The sequence below is a fragment of the Meriones unguiculatus genome, chromosome 3, assembly GCF_030254825.1.
Source record: "Meriones unguiculatus strain TT.TT164.6M chromosome 3, Bangor_MerUng_6.1, whole genome shotgun sequence".
Lineage (NCBI taxonomy): Eukaryota > Metazoa > Chordata > Mammalia > Rodentia > Muridae > Meriones > Meriones unguiculatus.
The window spans coordinates 53,776,490-53,798,001 of record NC_083351.1 but is presented as its reverse complement, the minus strand read 5'-3'; the positions used below and the strand labels follow the sequence as shown (position 1 = coordinate 53,798,001).

At 44.0% G+C, this 21,512-nt stretch overlaps 1 protein-coding gene across 4 annotated transcripts in view; it reads right to left on the bottom strand.

Annotated features, from left to right (window-relative positions):
- Positions 1 to 21,512, bottom strand: part of Jazf1 (JAZF zinc finger 1) — a 314,826-nt gene that overhangs the window by 57,363 nt on the left and 235,951 nt on the right. The window lies entirely within an intron of this gene.

Here is a 21,512-nt window from a genome sequence, read left to right as displayed (position 1 = left end):
AATGAAGTGTTGTGTGGAGGGGCCTCCAGCTCTTCTGCTAGCAGCTAGCAGCCCTCATTTGCATGCCCAGGGCACACACTAATCCTCACCATGGCTGCTCCCCAGAAAAGCATGTGCCCCATAATACCGTTCATCCTGCTGGTTTATGTAGCAAAGCCTTTCTTCACAACATACACAGGCCTCCATTTCAGGCCAAGCTGATTACCCCAGATTCCTAATTAGTGCTAATTAAAGCTTTAATGGATAGCAGCCAGAATTTAAAAGCATGCCACCTCCTTTAAAGCCCCATTGCTGGTTCAGTGCAGAAATGAGCCAGGCCCAGGACTTCCTACGGCGTGACACAAGCTCCTGGCTACCTTGGCACACAACATGCCTGGTGGGCTGGAGCCTCTCCATCACGTTTGCACAAGGAAAACATGCTGCTTGCTCCAATCCCTGAAAGTCTACTGAAGCCATGGACATTTTTAGAGGAGGGCAGCTTTCGGAACTCCCAACAAGGCTAATATTCCTGTTCTTGTCATGGCTTGGGAAACAGACAAAATACCTAAGTGAATTGTTCGAAGGAACCCAGCAAATGTTTGTTAATCTCGAAAAGCACTCTCATATTGATCTTGCTGTAGAGTATAGCTCAACACTCCTCATAAGTAACCCCCAAATCAGCAAAATCTACACTTTTCTTATGCACTCTCTATAATGTGCAAGCTGACCCATCTTTAGCATGGCCAGACTGAGTCATAAATGTTCATAATGCAGAAAGAAGGGATGATCTGGGATTTAACGCTGACACATGAATGCCCGAGGAGATGATGCCGAAGCTGCAGTAGGTTGTGAACCACCACTGTGGATACTGGGAACTGAACATGACCATGCTAGTGCAGCAAATGCTCTTACTACTGAGCCATCTCCCCAGTCCTAGAGTTAAACAAGTCTTTTTATTACACTCTATGCTGGATGTCTTTTCCTCCTTTCCTGATAGGATTTCATGCAGCCAGACTGATTTCAACCTCACTATCCTTATGTAGGTAAGGATGATCAAAACTTCTAATCCTCCTGCCTCTACCTCTCACGTAGAGAATGTGCCATCATGTCCACTTTGTGTGGTGCTGGGGAATAAAACTCACAGCTTTGTGCATGCTTGGCAAGAGCTCTGCTAACAGTTTACATTTTCACAGCCGCACATGGCGGCTGGGCCTGTGCAAAGACCACGAAACAGAACTTTCTTCCCAGCAAAGAATGTCCCTTCCACTGTGCTATTTTTGCTGTTAAGAGATTTGTTTGAAAATGCTAAGGCTAAAGTGTTGGTGATCCTCCGAGGGTGTGAACAGGTGAGCAGGCACATGCTAAAGGAGGAAACAGGGAGGGCAAGCATGGAAGGGGAGGGGAGGGCTAGGGGCAGGCCTGGGGAATACCCACATTTCCTCAGAACAACGCGAGCCCTCCAGCTCCCAGAGAGAGCTAGCTTTCACACTTTGTTTATTTTTAAGGAACGTCAACACCTTGTTTGCCATGCTTCTGAAGAATGTTTGGGGCACAGATACAAAAATAGAAAAATCTATTTCTCCCACGTGTTGTGTTTGTCTGTGGCACAAGCACAGCAGTGTGTCTGTGCCTGTGTCATGCGGAGGCCAGGGTGACTGCCAGGTGTTTTCTCTCCGCTGCTCTCCGCCTCACTTAGACATGTTTTGAACTGGACCTGTTTAGCTTGCCCTTTCAGGCTGTTCTGCTGGCCAGAGCACTCTCTTGGGATCTACCTTTCCTCCACTGCTGGGGTCACCAGCATGTGCAGTCATGCTGGCTCTTTACATGGGTAATGGCATTTGAACTAAGGTCCTTGTGCTTTCAAAGCAAGTACCCGTACCCACAAAGCCATGTCCCTAGTCCTAAAGGATTCCTTTCGTAATGAAAAGCACATTATTTACTTATTTGTTTGTTGAGCTGTTTTGCATAAAAATGTGTTTTCCTTCATGGCTGAAATTGTGGTGCAGTCTTATGGTATAAGAGGACTGTCATGAGTCCAAGGCCAACCAGGGATACAGGGTCCCTGGCTCAAAACTCCAAGAGCAGCAAAGAAAGGCAAAGCACGCAGGCATGTCTTCCAGCCTGGCTGAAGTGAATGGGGTACAGAAAAATGCCAGCATGATCATGGTACTTGAGGCTTTGTGCAACAAGAAGTTGCTGAAATTGAACTTCAAATTGCCCACAAACTATGTTAGCAAAAGAACTCTGAGAAAAAGGTATCGGACAGGTCTGATGCTCTTTGGGTGGATGACACCTAAATGAACATTGGTACAAAGTCCCAATTTATTTCTAATATCAGAGATCAGACCTCTACTCTTGCCTGATGCATCTAAAACAAAAAGGGGGAACTGTAGAGAGCTGCGGAATGCTATGCCTTAAAGATGGAGCTGTTTTCTGCCTTCCACCTTCCCAATGGTGAGTGCTCTCTGTCACAAACAACTCCACATTTGGCTAAGGCTGAGGATCTGGCTTGCTTCCATGTATGTGGACCTATCTGCATTGCCCACGTGGCACGCCTGGGTTGGCTACCCAGAGGCTATTTAAGCTGTGGGCTGGCTTTCCCCAGGGTCCGAGGATTGTTCAAGGTTCCTGAATAAACTGCATTGAAAAAAAAAAAAAAAAGAACTCTAGGGCTGTGGAAATGGTCCAGTGGGTAAAACATGTGCTGTGCGAGCACTGGGGACATGAACTCAGCTACTCAGCACCCATGGAAAAGCTGGATGTGGTGCCATTTGGGAGGGGGAGAACAGACGGGTCCCAGGGGCTTGTCGGTCGGGCAGCCCAGCTGAAATGCCACCCTCAGGTTCAGAGAGAGGCCCTGTCTTGAGAATACTGCTAAGAGAGACAGGGGAAGACACCTGGCACTGACCTCCGCCTCCACGTGCGCACTACAGCCGGGAGTGTGCTCACAGGCACGCGTGTGCACTCCCTGCCCACCCCACCCCTCCATGTGAAGGTCTGACAGAAGTCCCCGTGCGGGGAACGGGAATGCAGGCAGACTTTCACTCACACCTCCCATCCAGATCGGGGAAGTCTGGATGAAGTTATTAGACCCTGGATTTCTTATTCACTGAAGAATAATCCTCTTTTTATCTTCCTTATCGAAGTGAAAATTCTGCCTTTGACCTCTATCTTGTAAAACTTGAGGCAAACCTGTTTACCTTTAGAGAGGATGACAAAAATACTGGGTCCTCTGTGCTCTGCAGATGAAAGGTGCCTCAAAAGTCACCTCCCACTCACCTGTCAACGGCCAGAGGTTGATGCTGGGAGGGGCTGTGCTGTGTCATCTGTTTGGTTTTTTAAAGGCAGAAAAGATGCATTTCACACTGTTTGGCACATAGTTTCTTATTAAGTATGTTTCTTGGCTTTTATTAAAAATGTCTCTCTTCTTAACTCAGATGCATACAATGAAACATGATAATTCACACCCCTTCCTCCTTCTGTGTCCCCAACAGCAAACCCTCCTCCCAGCTGCCTTATTGTATGTTATTGATAATGCAGTAAGTCTAATTAGTGCCCTGCATGGGAGTGAAGTCATCTGCTGGAGCAAGGGAAGCTTTCTAGAGGGGACAGCCTCGAAGAATGATTATTCCTCCTCCAACAGCTACAAACAGCCAATACCTTCTCAGTGGTGGGAGGGGCCTTGAGGGGACCTCCTCCATCTCTGCCCCAACTGAGCAGGTCTTGTGTAGGGAAAGCTCAGTTCCTGTTAGTGTGATACAATCTAGAGTCACCTGGGAACGTGTCTCTGTGAGATTGTCTAGATTAGGTTGGTCTGCAGGCATGCCTGCGGTGGGCTGTCTAAAGGATGTTGAGGTCGGAAGACCCATCCACCATGGGCGGCACCAGTCCTAGGGCAGCTGACCCTGAAGTGGGCAAGGATGGAGACACCAAGTCAGCACAGGCATGGAATTGTGAGCTGAAATAAACCCTTTCTCCTCTCAGCTGCTTTGCTGGCTAGTTCCCATTTCACAGCAACAGGCACTGAAACCGGGACAGGGATGGTGACAAGGCATCAGCAAGGGATTGATATTAAGGTGATGATTACAACAAACAAGGAAAACGAACTTGAAAAGCCAGTTAAGACATCTCCCACCACACACACCTCCTGTGGCCTTCAGGATACAGTGCAAGATTTGGCAAAGGAATTCATGCTTCTTCATGGAATGCTGGAAGCAGTCAGACAAAATGCCAGGGCTGCCTATTAAAAGTGGAAAAGCCCTGGGAGGACTCAGTTCGGGCCCTATCGCCCCATCCTGGGCTGTAATTGGCATGGAAAGCATTTCCAAGCACTGCTGCTGAATTACACAGCCGGTCCTAGCCTCATTTATGCAATTAACCAGCCTCTCTTCAAGTCTGCATCACTCCCTGGGAGAGGGTGAGGATTTTGTGAAGAGACGGTATATTTTTGAGGATACTGGGAAGCCATTTACTGAGTAATTCATTGAAAGGAACCCCGGTGTCTTTGAAGGAATTAATTCACCTCCTGACACTATGAGAGTTGGCTTCCTCATCAGGCCTAATGGAATGGAGGGAGGTCACTATGGTGCAGTTTACAAACAAACAAACCCTTTTCTAACCATGCAATTCATTAAGAAAAGGGAAAACTCGATGACAGCAGAAAAGGCCTTATCTTCTGGATGGGTGCGCCAGTGAGGTCTTCCCTAAGACCTGGCTTTCTTTGCTCTGAATGAGAGAGCCACAGATGAAGGGAGCTTGCTAGGTTTGGCCACCTGAGGGGCACCAAGGATGCACAGCAGTCAGCTTGCCTTCTGCACTAAGAAACTGCCAATGCATAGTTCAAATGCATTCTTTCTATCTCCCGCCTGATTCAAATCTTCAGAAAGAGATGTGCAGCCCATTGGTGGAAACTTCCAGACACTTTATTACTCTTAAAGTCTAGCAAGTGCATTCCATTTCATTTCTGACTTGTGTCTGCCGCTGAAGGGTACTGTCTCTCATTCCTTCTTAGTGAGGTGGCAGACAGGGAAACATGCAGACAAGAAAAACCTGCACCCACCCAGCCCTGCCTGTGTCGGTGTTAGCCTCTCTCAGAGTTCCGTTTTTAGCTGTAAAAGTGGGAGAAGTGTTGTCCACTCATTTATTTCCATCAGTTCTGAAAGAACATGAAGTGGTTCTCTAGGTCACGAGGAGATAGAATAAGTGATAAGAGAAGCTAGAGAAGTAGACAAAGGGAACAAGGCATACAGGTTGGAATGGGCTGAAACCATAGGGGTCAGAACTGCCCACTGTAAAAATGTGTGTTGGGCTATTCATGCACTAGGTATGGTGATGCATACATGTCATGCAGAATGGAGGCAGGAAAATCCTTGGCTACATGGGGAGTTTGAACTCAACTGTCACATGAGACCCTGTCTCACACTCTACCCTCCACCCTCCAAAAAGGAAAAAGTTCCTGAAGATACTTATAAGTTACAGTTCTGAATAAATGGAAGAAGCTGCTGCTTGTACTTTCAGCAGCTCCTAAGATGCTGCAGTGCACAGGCCAACAGAACAGTGCGCAGAGGGCCTGCTGTCCCCGGCTTGAGGGATGTGCAGGTAACTCAAAAGGGACTCGCTCTACTTCCTGCTGGCAGCCTGGTATGGGAGCCTAAGGAAGGCACAGAAGTGCTTCAAGCACATGATTGGGTACTGTCCAATCATGATGCGTTATAAATAAGATGAGGCTCAAAACACAGGATGATGATGGTTGGGCCAGGGGGACACACTGAGTCCTGAACATTATGAACAATGTGTGCTTATCACTTCTAAGTAGTTCTCATGCTGTTCTAAAACTGGAAAAATTCAGCTCACCAATCCAGGAGGCTGCCTGTGGCTAGCATTTACTTTGCTATTCTTCCTTGGACCCCTCAAATAAAGGACAGAAAAGAACTAATTTCCACCACATACAGGGTTTTTTCCTACCATACCAATCTGTTTACTCTCGAATCCAGCTCAGGCCCCACTTTCTCACAGACTAAGGGTCCTGAAGACACGCACAGGGCTTCTCTATCCTGCAGAACCCTCTGGCATGCTAATATAACTTTTTTTTTTGTTGTTGTTGTTGTTGTTTTGTTTCCTAACCAGAGGACCACTTATGTAAAGGATTATAACTGGTGTGAACATAGAAGCAGCCTCAGGAATACAGAAGATGGTGACTGCTACATTTTAGCTACAAACCATGGCTAAGAGTTTATTACGAGGCCGACTCCTTCACGTAGGCCCTATTAAAAAATAATTGCCATCTGCCAGACTCCCTTCTTTTTTTTTATTAAACTGTCATTAATTACTAGTAACAACAAATGTCATTTGGATTTTATTGAGTAATTATAAAATAAACAGGGGTGGACATCAAGTTCCTTGCCTCGCTGATGGCAGGGATTCTTTATAAATGCTATGCTCCAAAGGCGGCCACGATAAACCACCCATTCCATTTACCATGATAATTATAATTCTCACAAGTCATCCTTCCTTAGTTAACAAGTATCTTCTTTCAGCTTAGCTCAGCCTGGCTTCAGCATGGGCCATTAAACAGAGAACCCGTCTTTGCTCGTGGTAACAATGGATCTTTTGTGGGTTATGGCATAATTCACTGAGGTTGTTGCACAATTTGATTACTATTAGGTCTTAAAGTTTTCATATTCCATTTCATATTACAATGATAACAATATATCACTGTGGAGTAATTAAGAGCAGAGCAGGCTTTAATGTTCTGATTGGAACAGGTTTACTGTCTGGAGAAGGTGCAGTGCAAAGTTTTACTGACGCTTTTCAACTACAACATTTAGGTTAAAACATTTGAAACAAGCCATTAATTTAATAACGTGTTCATCCACAACAAATCATAACTCATTTCTTTTTACTGCAATAGTAATTGAGTAGTGAATAATGAAAATCATCCCACTGAAAAGGGGCAGTAAATATGTTGACTTTATTATTAATACTTAATTTTGGTTAATAAGGCAGCTATTAAATTTGAGACAGGATGGATATAATTTATTGACTGTTCAAGATAACAGTGAAATATTACCTAGTAAATACCTGGGTTCTCACTAGAGAAGATGTAGCTCTAAAACAATGAACAGACTCCAACTGAGATGCCAGCTCTTACTGAGAACTCTCTGACCCTAACCCTCTTATCCCTGTGCCTTACAAGTTGCTTAAATAATTTAAAATGGGTGCATGTACACACATATAGGGTCACTGAAGAGAGCCTCACACCTCATCTCTTTGTGCTGCACTGAGCTGGAATGCTCTAGGGAATGAGTTCATAAAAGAAAAACCTTGAAAGGACACTCCGCCCAAAGGAAGGCTTGCTGCTGGCACCTTAGATGCAACACTGAGTGACAGTTAAAAAGAAAACAGACAAACAACGGAAAAGCCAACTCTCATTAACAGTAAAAGGGAGTAGAGCAAGGGGTTTCTTACTCTACCCTTATAAACATCACCACATTAATTCTCGTCACTCAGGGCAGTGTGGTGCTGAGTTCAAGAAGCATGAAGCACTGCTGGGAAGAACGACCTGGCTTCCTGTGAGCTCTGGTCACTCCATCAATACTTTTTTTTATGTATGCTTCTGTTTAGGGATATACTGTGGGTTCTCTGAAGGTGCAACCAACTGCAGAGTGACTCGTGGTTGGAGAAAGCTAATCTGATACTTGACTTTTCTCTATAAATGCATATCACTACTCTCTTGTGCTTCCAGACACGAGACAGAACTTGGGACCCATTTAAACAAAAAGTCAACAAAAAGCATGAAACTTTAAGACAAAAGCAAAATAAAAAGTGGCAGCCAATGGACCATGGAGAAGACTCTTGCAGGCAAGCTGAAACAAGAGGTCAGCGCCTCCCCCTCTCTGACATCACATGGGGGCCTGCACATGATGACAAATGACAACAAAATGCTTTAAGTAACTATTTTGGGGTTACAGATGTATTCTTAGTGAGAAGGCAAATTTGTAAACTCCCAATCTACAAATAATGTGGACTGCCTGGGCTTTACACTGTCAGGCTTCTCTAGTCAGTTGTCCATGTGCTACACTTGTTTTCCTATGCAGTTCTTCTCAGTTAGGGACCATCTCAGCCCACAGTAGGCCCTTCATACAGCAGGAAGGGCTAGACCACACACAGATTGTTCAATTAATCATAAAATTAATTTCTGGAAATCGCTACCTTCTAGAACTGTACTAGACATCAAAGCTTCAAATAATATGTGCTTGGAGGACAGTTCAAGAGATGGCCCAGTATTTTCTTATTGGCATCTTTCAGAGAAAAGCTTAATTTAACTTGAGGGATATTGTATAATGCCCTAAGTTTGCTAATAGCTCTAAAGTGAGTGCCATTTGTGACACCAAGATTTCCTGCTTGACTTTCATAGGAAGCATATTCATAGCCTAACATGAGTGATGTGCGGCATTTCTACAGAAGAAAGTTGCTATTCAATGAAAAGTATTTAATAGCTGCTTTTAGAGCTGGGCTGAAGATCACCAACACATGCCCCAAGAGTGCCTGATCCAAGAAAGAAGATGTGGCGTTTTACACAACGATCCAGACTACAAGATTCTCTGGAGAAGCATCAGTTCTGTACTAGTGGGCATAGAGTTCTATAGAGAGGGCAAGGGACTTAAGGGAAACTCTCCCGTGTCTTACAAAAGGACTGTGGGCTTGCAAATTCACCCTCTATTATTGTAGAACACAGCCAGGTTCACTGACTTATGTCATTTGCCTGATACTCCTAAACATTTGAACATTCTTCCCTAGGTCTAGTCACACAACATTTAAAAAACATACTTTTAAAAAATGCTTTATTCATTTTTATTTTTTATTTCACATGCACTGGTGTTTCATCTTTATGTTTGTTTGTGTTAGGGTGTTGGATCCTGTAGAACTGGAGTTACTGTCAGTTGTGAGCTGCCATGTGGTTGCTGGGAATTGAACCCGGGTCCTCTGAAAGAGCAGCCAGTGAGCAATTACCCCAGCCCCAGTCACACAACATTTTTAACCATACTTCTTTTTTTTGTTTTGTTTTGTTTTTTTAACCATACTTCTTTAATGAGCAATTAGCTATCTACTAGCTAGGAGGCAGTGTGGCTCTGTAAGAATAGTTCAGGAGATCCTAGTCCAGTCCTGAGAACTTGACAGAAAACGAAACAGCAAAAACAAAGCCAACCAACTGAACAGAAATCATCAGGAAGGAAAAAATGGCGTCAAGAGATAATGACGTGAGACTTATCCCCAGGCAGCTGCACTGTGAGGGAGGCTCTGTGGCCAATGTGATCTTGGAAAAAGCAAAACAAAACAAAACATCTTCACTCTAATGGCTAGGATGGAAAGAAGTTAACTCTCCTTGAGAAAGGCTTTTGTGGTAGAGAGGGTATCATAATGTTTAGGTCATGTCCAGGGGGCCCTCTGATGTTTTGTATGCCTTCTTTTAAAATGTACTAAGGTTTTCTGTGCACTTTGAATGGTTTCATCTGGCTCTTTAGGCTCATCTCTCTTCTAAACATGTATACAGGCCAGCAAAATGGCTTACTTATATTGTCTGTGTCGTTTTCCTTCTGGGCAGTATTTATTCACATCCTCTGTCGTGTTCTAAGGCATGCCTGGAGATGGAGGGCAGGGAAGAGGGATCTAGCGTAGCAAGGGAACTTTCTTATCCAAGCCATCTACTCCCCAGGGAAGGCAGGGACACTCTGGACTTCATATTTGGGTCCCAGACAAGAAACCTAAATCTTTTAAATGTTTTTTTTTTTTTTTATTTATTCTGGAGCCCTTTTGAGCAAAGCATACTTAATTGCATAGGGCTGAAACAGCAATGAGCTAACAGAATGAATAACTTGTACAGCCAAAGGGAGTCTTCAAGTAGAAGAGACTAGCACCGATTTGAGTCTCTGTCCCCACAGGACAATGTCTCCCAAGTCTTGTGGCAAACAAAGCAAGGAGAAGGGGACAATTTTGTTTTACAGCGAGGATACATTTGCTGCCAAAAGCTTTATCAATGAAGAATCTGTTCCCTGTAGATAAAGGGTGATGTGGCTAGCGCTGGTATGGAGAACCAATGAGCTTAGATTATCCAAGATTCGTGGCCTGAACACACAGTTCTCAGAGTTCAAGGAACAGACGCATTTGGGATGGAAACTAGTGATGCAGTTAACATACCAACCAACTCTTTGCAGACACTTCACTATCTCACTGTGCACTCACTGATGGGAAGCCTAAAGGTGTCTCCTAAGTAGAAGCAGAATCTGAGAAACACATTCTGGGTTTGTACTGAGAAGCAGATCCCCACACAGTAGGACCTTTATAAAGGTCATGATTGCCAGGGTAAAAGTTGATTTCATTCACTGGTATACCGAGCATTTTATCCTTCCTAAAGACGTCACAGGCAGTGGTGACGGGCACTGATGCTATCTACCAAGTATTTCTTGCTCTCTATTTTCTTGGCACATGACAGAGCAGCACTTCTTCATTCTTCCTTGAGATCAGATTTGGCATATGGCTTGGTTTGGACAGTAACACTCATGTGCTGTTGATGCTTTTTCCTGACAGGGGTTCTAGAACATGGCTCTAACAGGCCATGTTTTGTGTGGGTGTGTGTGTGTTTGTTTGTTTTTTGAGACAAGGTTTCTCTGTGTAGCCTTGGCTGTCCTGTAAGCTCTTTAGACCAGCCTGGTCTCGAACTCAGAGATCTGCTGCCTGTGTGCTAGGATTAAAGGTGTGTGCACCACCTCCAAGTACGGGCAAGGTTCTTGAGTGAAGCATCTTCAGATGAGCTCTGGGGCTCATCTAGAGCAGTCACCAAACTTGTCATTGGGATCTAGAGATAATTTACTACTGTAGTATTGGCAAATGCATCTGGACTGACATGAAGGTTGCAAAAATTTTAAGTGTGTGTGTGTGTTTTAATTTTTTAGTTCAAAACAACAACAAAAACCCAGTGCCTCTTCACTTTCTTGCTCAAGTAGTCACCAACCCAGGCAATACTTCCCCTGTGTATGAGCACCAATTCCAACCATTAGAAGGTTATAGAATTCAGCACTTGGTCATTTCCATTTTCCTATACTTGTTAATAGTACTTCACTGAGGGGATCAAGAGAGTTCCAAAGGGCAGACGTCATGTGGTCAGCATCTCTGTAATGTCATCAGCAAAGGCGGAAGTCAGCAGCTTACAGAGAGTGCTGGCTGAGGGATGGAGCTGCCCATATTCTATAGTCCATGGACTCTGTGTTAGTGACCCACCAGGACATACTGAGTAAGTGGGGACCTGAGAACAGGCTTGCCAGCACCCACGGCTACTCCATTAAGAGGAGCTGTGGCAATTTTTGTCAACTATGCAAGTTTCCATTTTTCTGTATAAACTGACTACAGATAACCTGTTCACTGTAGCTTTCAATCTAAGGAGTAGAACCTCACAGCAGAATAAGTGATAACTTAAGGAGCAGAAAACAGCCGAGGGGATTTAAGTTGAGGTTTAGTGGGTTTGTACTGAAGTGCTGTGAAATGTGAGAAATGGCATAGATTGCTGAAAAGGAATGCTTGAGCTTGGTTCAGGTTTCATTAGTGCAAACAGTCTAAACATGGCCCCTGTAAAGTCATCTCGCCAGTCTCTGCCTGTGGGTTCCTCTCTCTTAGGCATGTAGAGCTGGGATTTTTAAAGCAGTGTAGCTCACTGCAGGACAGCTGCTGGGTAAGTGAAGGGGTAGTGCTGAAACACAGGCAAGCAGTCTTAAATGTTAACGGAGGTGGAGGAGACTCTCATCCATGCAGGCTTTAAAATTATATTTTACAAAATGACAATTTTTGAACATAGGGGAGGTACATATTTTGGATCTGGAAGTTATGAATAGGAACTAAGGTTGGAAATTTTGGGGAGCTAACCTCAGTAAGGGATAAAGAACATAAGTTCACGCATTCTCCCATTGTTGAGGAGTTAAACCAACAGCTATTTAATATTTTTCTAAAAGTAAATGAAAAATTAAGGCTGCCAATCATGTCATAAGCACTTAAGTGGCACAATTTGTCATCATTTCATAACACAGCAAGGAGGCCACACTCTGTGATGACAAGGCAACAATATGAAATAACAGCTTTGTAGTAGCTAAAGTGTTGCCCAGAGTGTTGGAAAGCAATCTCAGGGCACAAGTATCATGAGGTTATAGTGGAAAAGGTGGGCCTAGGGGTTCAGACAGCCAAGGAAGATTCACGGTGATCAGTTGTCCAGCTGTTGTTTATTAATAGTCAACTGATTCAAGCACAACTAGCTAGAAATCGACCCAACTGTTATAATTCTATTAAGGATGAGGCATACAGATGAGGCATTCACTCCTAGTTCCTAATAGGTGACTGATAAGTGACTATGGAGGCTGTCCTACCCCACCCCATGTGACTACTTGCGTTTTGGAACCCTCAACTGCTGCTCACAGAATCCAAGGACTAGGACACCTAACAGGCGTGAAGGAATTAAGATGTTCTCTCGTCCTGGAGGAACGGCAAATGCCTCTGGACTTGTCCTGGGACCCTCCAGCCTCTTACTGTACACTGCACTCAGTATGTTTTAGTGTGCTGAGACCTTGGCCTGATTTTAAGACTTCAGCCTCATTTGGTAACCAGTGCCTCTTGGGGCACAAAATTATGTACGTCATTAAAACTTCATCAAGTAATAATTTTACTATGATTGTTAACATAAATAACAGCAGTAAGTACAGAGTGATAGATCTGTTTTTGTTCTCTCCAGAGAATCATAGTTTAGCTTTGATCTATGAAGTCAGGACACTGCTCCTTTTGAGAACTGCTGCTCAACTGCGTTTGGGCTTGCCTCCCTTTGCTTTAAGAGTTGGCATGTTTCTAGCAAACAACAGAAACATATCAGCTTCAAACACAAGGTCTCACACAGGAGTGAGGTCTGAGTGGTCAGGTATCACATGGCCAGGAAGGTATGTTCTGCCTTGTGTGGTTTTCTTCCTGACAGGAGAAAACTGTTCTTGTGAATGTGAATTGAGTTTTGTTCAGACACAGAAAAAGAGGCACATGTGAGCAGATGCAAGGGCCCCTCTGTCACAGGAAGAAGTTCTTCAGCAAACACATAAGTTTCTTCAGTCTTAGTAGCACAGGATAACTCTTTTGCTCCCAGTGTTCCCCCTCACCTTTCCACCAACAACAAAGGTATTGCCTGCTATGATAGACTGCAGTAATATGATTGCAGGGGAAATACATGGTGTAATGCAGAGCAGTCTAAATACCTGTAAGTGGGAAAAGACATAAACGACCATTTTAATTACTTTCCTCATGTAAAACGCAGCTGGAGTAATGTTGGCAGGTCTCACCTGCCCTGTTTTAAATCTGTGACATGAAATCATGCCACTTAATTAAATCTTAATGCATAAAAATATTTTTATTTACTTTTATGGAATATCAGCATTTAAAGCTTTCTATTTATGTGTGTAAGTGCTTTATAAATTACTTGAAATACTTAAAAAAAAACAAAACAAAACCCTGACTACTACTAATCAGCAGTTATACCAGTTTCAATTTCATTAATTAAATGCCTTTTTGGTGGACTCCTGCTGCTGTGTGAACTAGCTCTAGGCTATGAAAGTAATGAGTCCGGACAGAGTCATCTGATCTCACTCTTGGTGCCAAATGCAGGGAAAAGGTCCTGCCCACAATTCCTGGTCTGTTTACCAGACTGCAAGCAGACCGACTGCTGGAAGCATTAAGAAGCCTCAGGCTTCCCCCTTCCCCCTTCCCCCTTCAGCAGTTTCCCAGTTCCTGCTTTTTATAGGGATTGGCTCAGAAAATATGGTATTCTAGCGCCCTCTGCAGGCCATGTGCATAGTAGTTGCTTGCCAGCGTGGCTTTGCATTCAGCAACAGCAGTGAAGACGGATACCAAGATTACCAAAACCCAGACTCAGACCTTACTGAGGACATTCCTAAAGTCAGGCGGACACTGGTTATCCCCCAAAGAAGCCCTAGAAAAGAACTCCCTGTTAGCTTGTTCAGGGTGTAAATTTCTCTCTTCAGAGGACATGTTTTTCAAAATATTTTCAAATCAGCCCAAGTATTAAAAGGTACTGAGTTATTTTTCTTAGTAGTTAGGAACAGTAATTTTTCCCCTGCAGTCCTAGGAACTAAACTTTGGGCCTCATGCATACTCAGAACACATTCCATCAATGAGCTGAAAGCATTCATTTGAAAGGTGGAGCATTTTGCCCAGATATTACCTTTTAGTAAGGTTATTCAGTGTGGAGTCATTTGCAAACCTCTTGGATCATGAAGAGACCCACACTTTTGCCACCTCACAAAGGTGAGCAGGCATCTCATCAGAGTCTCCCACTGAACATGGAAGAACTCTGTATTGACCTACCTTTGATGGTGCTGTGGTCATTTAACAGGCTCTCTAGAGAGACTACAGGGGAACCAAAGAGGCCGGACCAAGGTCACAGTTGTTGGCAGCCATCTCCAGGTAGTCTCGGTGGGACCCTGGGGACTCTGGCAACAGCCTCACCCAGAAGACACTCAGTACTATAGAAAAGATCAGTATGTCCTCAGGGGAATGGATCAGAAATTTTGCTTCCAATAAAACTCTTCCAAATAAAAACTCAAAATTAAAATGTCGAGCTCCCAGATTTGTTAAATTCAGAAACAAGGGCTCTCAGCAGGGCCTGTCAACAGCCCCAGTTAGAAGAGGGCAGCTGCTGGCTGCGGTGTAGCTCAGCATAGCCCATCCAAACCATCCCAATTCAGTCACACACCATTCATCCAGGCTGGAATCTGGCTGCCAGACAGAGCCCCTTGCTCAGCTTCTCTCCCACTGGGAGGCTAAGGCTGCCTGGAAAGAATGGCAGCTTCCCAGCAGATGTGGCTGCTGAGGAGTGGCAGTGCAGCCCAGGCTTGGCGCCGCCACATTTATGGCCATTCCTCTGCTTCTGCCTGCTGCCTCCTGCCCCCTCACTGTTTGCTGGCAACCCTGGCCCGAGGACAGGTGATGAGGATTAGGCCTGGCATATTTGCATATCCTCAGCATAGGGAAGGAAATTAACTCCACAGTGACATGATTTAGTGGCTAAGTTTATACTGTAAAAATCCTGCACTAATTTGGAGTACTGGGAGATCAAGGAAGGTATAAAATGCAACATATCTGGCAGGGGTGAGTGAGTTCTGAATTAACGGAAGAAGCAGAAAGAAATGGATCAGTTTGGGGAGAAGTGTTGTTTAAGATTCACTCACAAGTCACGAATGGGCACAGGAAACTATTTTTGCCTCATTTTTTCTGGGTGGGGTGGACAGTTGTGGGACTGACTGCCATTCTCTCTTCTTCAGAAAGACTCTGTTGTGCAGGATAGGCCTTGGGCCATACTCTGCCCACTCGCCAATTTCAGATCTGGTCTGATAGACAAATATTTCCGAAATGCCAGCTATTTTCTTTCTATAACAAGAGCACAGAGACATTTTCAGACTCTCACAAAAGTTTAGGAGAAAAGGATTTGCTCCCATGCACACACGTTTATTTGTCCAGAGTACCTAACTTCAGGACGGCAGGGAAGGAGGTGCTTTCAAATGAGTATTTAGACAGTCATGTCATGCTGTAATTGAGGCAGGCAAGAAGGCAGTTAATGTTATTTCAATTTGCTGTCATCCAAAAGTACCTTTAAAAAATGGATAGCATTAAAAGCTTCTCATTTTCATGAATTCAATAATTTAGTGGGGATTTTCTGGGCAAATCTTCATCAACTGCCATATCGGTGGTGCCGGAGTCCTACAACAATGATGCGTTGCCCTCTAAACAGAACACCAGAACTGCCTAGACCAGAGCCAGCATCATAAGATGTCTAACAATAATGCAAGCTAGCTAGGTAAGGGAACGACAGGCGCCAGAACCCACAGTAAAGACAGGGCTGTCTTCCTTAGTGCCACCATCTGAGGGAGTTGGATGCACTTACTCTAGTACTCTGCCAATTTAGTCTCCAAAAACATCTCTGACATTTTCTTTAAAACAACTTGGGCAAATGGCTGAGCTTTTCTGTGATCAAATTTTGGAGAACACAGTGTGCAATTCAACCCCAAAATCTCTTGGCCCAGAAACCACAAGGCTAAAGAAATCTAGACCAAGTAAGTTTAAGCTGTATGTGGACTTCAACACCCATGCAGAATGGAAATTCCCACTGGGGAACATTTTAAATGTACAGCTGAAAACATTCAAAGATTCTAATGTATGTGGCCACTGTGTATACATGCTGAGGCCAGAGGGGACATCAAGTGTCTTGTTCTATCACTGTGCACCTTATTCCCCCGAGGCAGGGTCTCTCACTGAGATAGGCTTGGAGATAGGCTGACAGCCAGCAAAGCCTGGTGATCCTCCTTGCCTTTGCATCCCCCTTGCTCTCACTAGTGTTAAGAGCCTCCTTTTGGAATGTTTGTGCTGCTGCAAGAGGCAAAATACATGTGGCCATGTTCAGCTTCTTATGAGTCCTGGAGCTTGAAGTCAGGTCCTTACACTCCTGCAGCAAGAGCTCTGACACAATGAGCCACGTCTTCTGTCTGAAGATGTTTTAGACAGTGAAAGGATTACTGACATATACGTGTAAGCAGGTCAACAATATTTTGGCTAAACACAGGTATTTTGGCATATGTGCCCACTACGCATTATCTGTGGATAGTAAGCTAAATTCCCATCAGAGGAGACCCTGACTCTCTTAGCCACTTTTCCATCCAGGATCCACTGAAGGCCCAGCATCTTCTGGTCAGACACTTGAGTGGCAGCCCTGTGTGCCAAGGAAGAGTTTTCTGCAATACTTGGGAACCTAGCTGTGGACAGCCTGCATAAGCTGCCATTGTATGAGCCAGTGTGTCAGCCGTTATTGCTGTGGTGAAACACCATGACCAAAAGCAAGGAAGGAAGGAGAGGGTTTATTTGGTTTACGCTTCCATATTACTGTTCATCACTGAAAAAAAGTCAGGACAAGAACTCAAAGAGGGCAGACACCTATGGAGGACCTCATGCAGAGGCCATGGAAGTGTCCTGCTTACTGGCTTCCTCCTCATGGCTTGCTCAGCCTGCTTCTGTCTTTCTTTCTTCAAGATTTATTTATTTTATGTATATGAACACATGTTTTCATGCACAGCAGAAGAGGGAATCAGATTCCATTACAGATGGTTGAAAGCCACCATGTGGTTGCTGGGAATTGAACTCAGGCCCGCTGGAAGAGTAGCTAGTGCTCTTAACTGATGAGCTATCTCTCCAGCTTTCTTCTTTCTTTCTTTCTCTTTTTCTCTTTTTTTCTTTCTCTTTCTTTCTTTCTTTCTTTCTTTCTTTCTTTCTTTCTTTCTTTCTTTCTTTCTCTCTCTCTCTCTTTCTTTCTTCTTCCTTCCTTCCTTCATTTTATCTTTTCATTTATTCACTTTATATCCCAATTGTAGAGGCCTCCCTCCTTTCTTCCTTGTCCCACTCTCCTTCCCTCTTTCCCCCTTCCCCTGCCCCTCAGAATTGGGGAGCCTCCCTACCTACCTATCCCAGCACATCAAGTACTATCAGGACAGCCCACCCTCTAGCACGGCGGCCTGGCCTGGCAGCCCCACCACGGGAAAGTGATAAAAAAAAGCATGCAAGAGTCTTGAGCTCTACAAGAAGACCAGAAGAGCCAACCAACCTGGGCCAGGGGGGCTGGTGGAGACTGAAACACCACCCAAGGACTATATATGGACTGGACCTAGGCCCCCTAAGGATAAGTACCCAATGGACAGCTTGGTCTTCATGTGGGTCCCTTAGTATGGGAAGCAGGGGGCAAGGACTCTCTTTCTTGCATGCTTTTTAACTTTTTTATTTTTATTATTTTAAGATTTATGAATATGAATGCTCTATCCCCACGTATACCTGTGTGCCAGAAGAGGGCATCAGATATCAAATAACAGATCCCAGTATAGATGGTTGTGAGCCTAGATGGTTGTGAGCCTCTATGTAGTTGCTGGGAATTTAACTCAGGACCTCTATAAGAGCAGACAGTACTCTTAACCTCTGAGCCATCTCTCCAGCCCCTCGTCTTCTTTTCTTAAAGAACCCAGGAACACCAGCCCTGGGATGGCACCACCTACACTGGGCTGGGCCCTCCCCCATTAATCATTAATTAAGAAAATGCTCTATACAGGCTTGCCTACAACACCATCTTTTGGAAGCATTTTCTTAATTGAGTTTGCTTCCTCTCAGATGGCTTTAGCTTGTGATAATTATATATAAATATATATATATATAATTATTTAATTATTTATATTTCTTTCTCTCTCTCTCTCTTTCTTTCTTCTTCCTTCCTTCCTTCATTTTAAGGGAGGCAGGAACAAGAGAACAACTAGGGACTTGATGTCCCCAACATGCCCAACCTCCAAAGCGTAGGAGTTTCCGCTGGCTACACAAGGAGCGATCCATTGCCCTCTCCAGGTTCCCACAATTACTAGCAGCAGAGGCTGCAGCACTCTCTTGGTCATGTGAAAATCCTCTGTGGAGTTCTCTGCTCCACTGACTCTACAGAAGTTGCTTCAGTATTTACAACTGACATGGACAAAGAACTGCTTCCTACTGGGAAGACTCTTCAACAACATACTTAAGGGGCTCTACCTGGAGCTATACTGTTTTGTTCTGCACTCTCGCTTGACCATTTACGTGCTTTCTGAGCCACCACGGACAAACTTAACATCCCTGTGCCTTAGCATTCTGCATCTGTAGAACTGAAGTGCTAGCTTCCGTCTAGGATGTTACCAGCGCTGGATCCTCAAGAGAATATCTGCGCCACAGTCCTCCCCAGTAACAGCAAAAAGTCCCAAAAAGACTACTTCATCATGGTACCCTGGGAACAATGTGTGGGTGAGCAGCTCCGCTTTCTTTAAATCATCCCAACTGCTGCTCAGTATCCTAGGAAAAGGTCAGATCCAATTTTGGAGGCTAGATTTTCTCTCCCTCAAATCAGTTTTCAAGGAATCCCATAATGAAAACCTTTCCTGTGATATGCTCTTGCTTAAATAAAATAATAATAGGATCTGCAGAGGCTGCAACCGGAGGTCACATATCACTTTGCATCAGAATCCTGGTCAATTATTTGAAAAGCTCACTCGTGTTTGCTTAGTTATGTACTGCTTAGAAGTGACACAGACTCATATGAATTGTGCCAAGTGGCACATGATTGCTGTACTTACAATGTTTGGATTATTTTGAATGAATGGGATTTATTTCCTCTTCGTAGCTCTGGGAAGTCTGGCCTATCTGGTTTCAGTTAGGTAATAGTCTGTGGCCATCATTTTCTGGTACATTTGAAACTCTTGAACAATGAGAGGTAAAAACTCTCCATTGGCAGTGCAGCTTAAGCCTAATGGAGATATAAACACGGTTAATGGCACTTTACTTAGGTGCAGCTTTATTATTCTTAATTTTCATAGTAATTTTGAATCATGTTGCATTAACAAATTTTTATTAGCTTTCCCCACAGAAAGCTGGTTGCAGCCAAGGCCCTTGCTCACTCTTCCTCTAGAATACTGCAGCCAATCTTAGATCACCTTACCAACTCTGAAGAGCACAAAGTTGTGAAAAGCTCGCTTTTGTCATTTTCTAATTCAGCAGGATCTGAAGGACAGGGGTCCAGCCCTGTGCTCTTTGTTAGTTCCATCCCAGCTGAGCAATCTCTGCACTCAACCTCCTTGTGGCATGCGGCAGTTGGGGACACGTGGGAGCAGTAACCTATCCCTTTGGACTCCTCTTCCCAACTTGAAAGAATGACTCCTTGAGCTGCTGGATGAACTATTTAATGGCCTAAACAATTACCCTGTGGTTTTGTGGAGGATGTGTCTAGTAGGCAGCTAGACCCTGCCCCAAAGCCTACAATGTTGCATGTAGTGTGTAGCAGGGGTAGGGGGCTGAAAAACAGTCATGCTGGAAACTCTGGTACCCAACAGGCCAGCCAATGTGTTCGATAGTCCGTGGAGGAGATTCAGAGCCCCATCAGGAAATGAGGGCCATTCTGGAATCTTCAAGGAAGCATGTACTGTGAGCTTCATTGCCACGTCAACATTAACTACAGAAGTCACCTAGCCCACTGTGTTCACCACTTTAGCTTATTAACTGGAAACAAACATTTTTAGGGAAGAGAATACCTCACAGTGAGTTTAAGGGTGGGCTGTGTAAGTGTGGGCAGGTGAATTTTCCTGTGTGTCTTTGTTTCTCACAAGCATACTGCCTTTACTGAGGCATGTAACGTCTGCATAGGAAATGGTAAGTATGAATCTGTATCAAAGTGTGGAGTCAAACCAAATCAATGACAGCATGATTATTCCTAAGAAAGTGTTGCAGCAATCTGTACAGATTCATATACTATATACATGGCAGAGGGCTAGAAATACACACCTAAATACCAACAGCGGTTTGTCTAGGTGGTGGACTATACAAGACCTTTTCACTTCTCTGCTACTCTGTCCTTTCCTTTCTTTCTTTCTTTTTCTATTTTGTATAATGACATATTACCTGTTAAGCAGAACAAAATAATTGTAAGTCCCTACACATTTTTATATGAAAACAATCATTGTGATGGTTTCAATGAGAATGGCCCTCATAGGCTTAATTTTTGAATACTTGGTCCCCAGTTGGTGGAATTGTTTGGGAAGGATTAGGAGGTGCAGCCTTGTTGGAGGAGGTGTTTCACCGTGTCAGGTTTCAAAAGACTCATACCATTCCCAGTGTCACACTCTGTATCCTACTTTTGGATCAAGATGTGAGCTCCTAGCTAGCTGCTATGCCTGCCTGCTGCCATGCTCCCACCATGAGGGTCATTGACTCACCCTTTGACACTCTAAGCCCCATAAACTCTTTCTCCTATAAGTTTCCTAGGCCATGCTGTCTTGTCGCAGAAATAGAAAAATAACTACAATAGTTATGAGGAACAAGATGACAAAATGTTATTACAAGTCTGACCATCTTCTTCCTGGGCAGTGTCTCTAGAATATTCTTACATTAATCTTCCTCTTCTTCCAAAAAGAACAAACATATCACAAGAGGTCACAGCGATGTTAATGTAAAAGGCACATTGACAGCAAAAATGGTAATGCAACATATTTATTCACTATCTGATACTTCTGTGAGCTTTCAGTATATTAAAAAAGGGAAAATCAAACTTTTTTAGGAAGAGAAATACCTCAGATGATTTCAAAATAACTTTCAGATGCTTGCTCTGTTCATATGATCTACTTCTGTGTTTATTTCTTTAGGACGAGGCATTCATGTTGTGCCACCAGAACACAAATATTCAGTGAAATTCTTCCTATAAACCGACACTAGAATTTTTTTTAAAGGAAAAGCTAAGTGTTGAACAAAGTGTACTAAGCACAGTCATAGTTCTGCCCAGAGCAGCGGCTTCCCTCCAGCACTAGCATCTGAGAGCCTCAGATTGTGTATGAATGTGTTTCTGAGGGTGCCTTGCTCTCAGAGGAACAAAGAAGGTGTTAATTACTTCTTTACAGAGT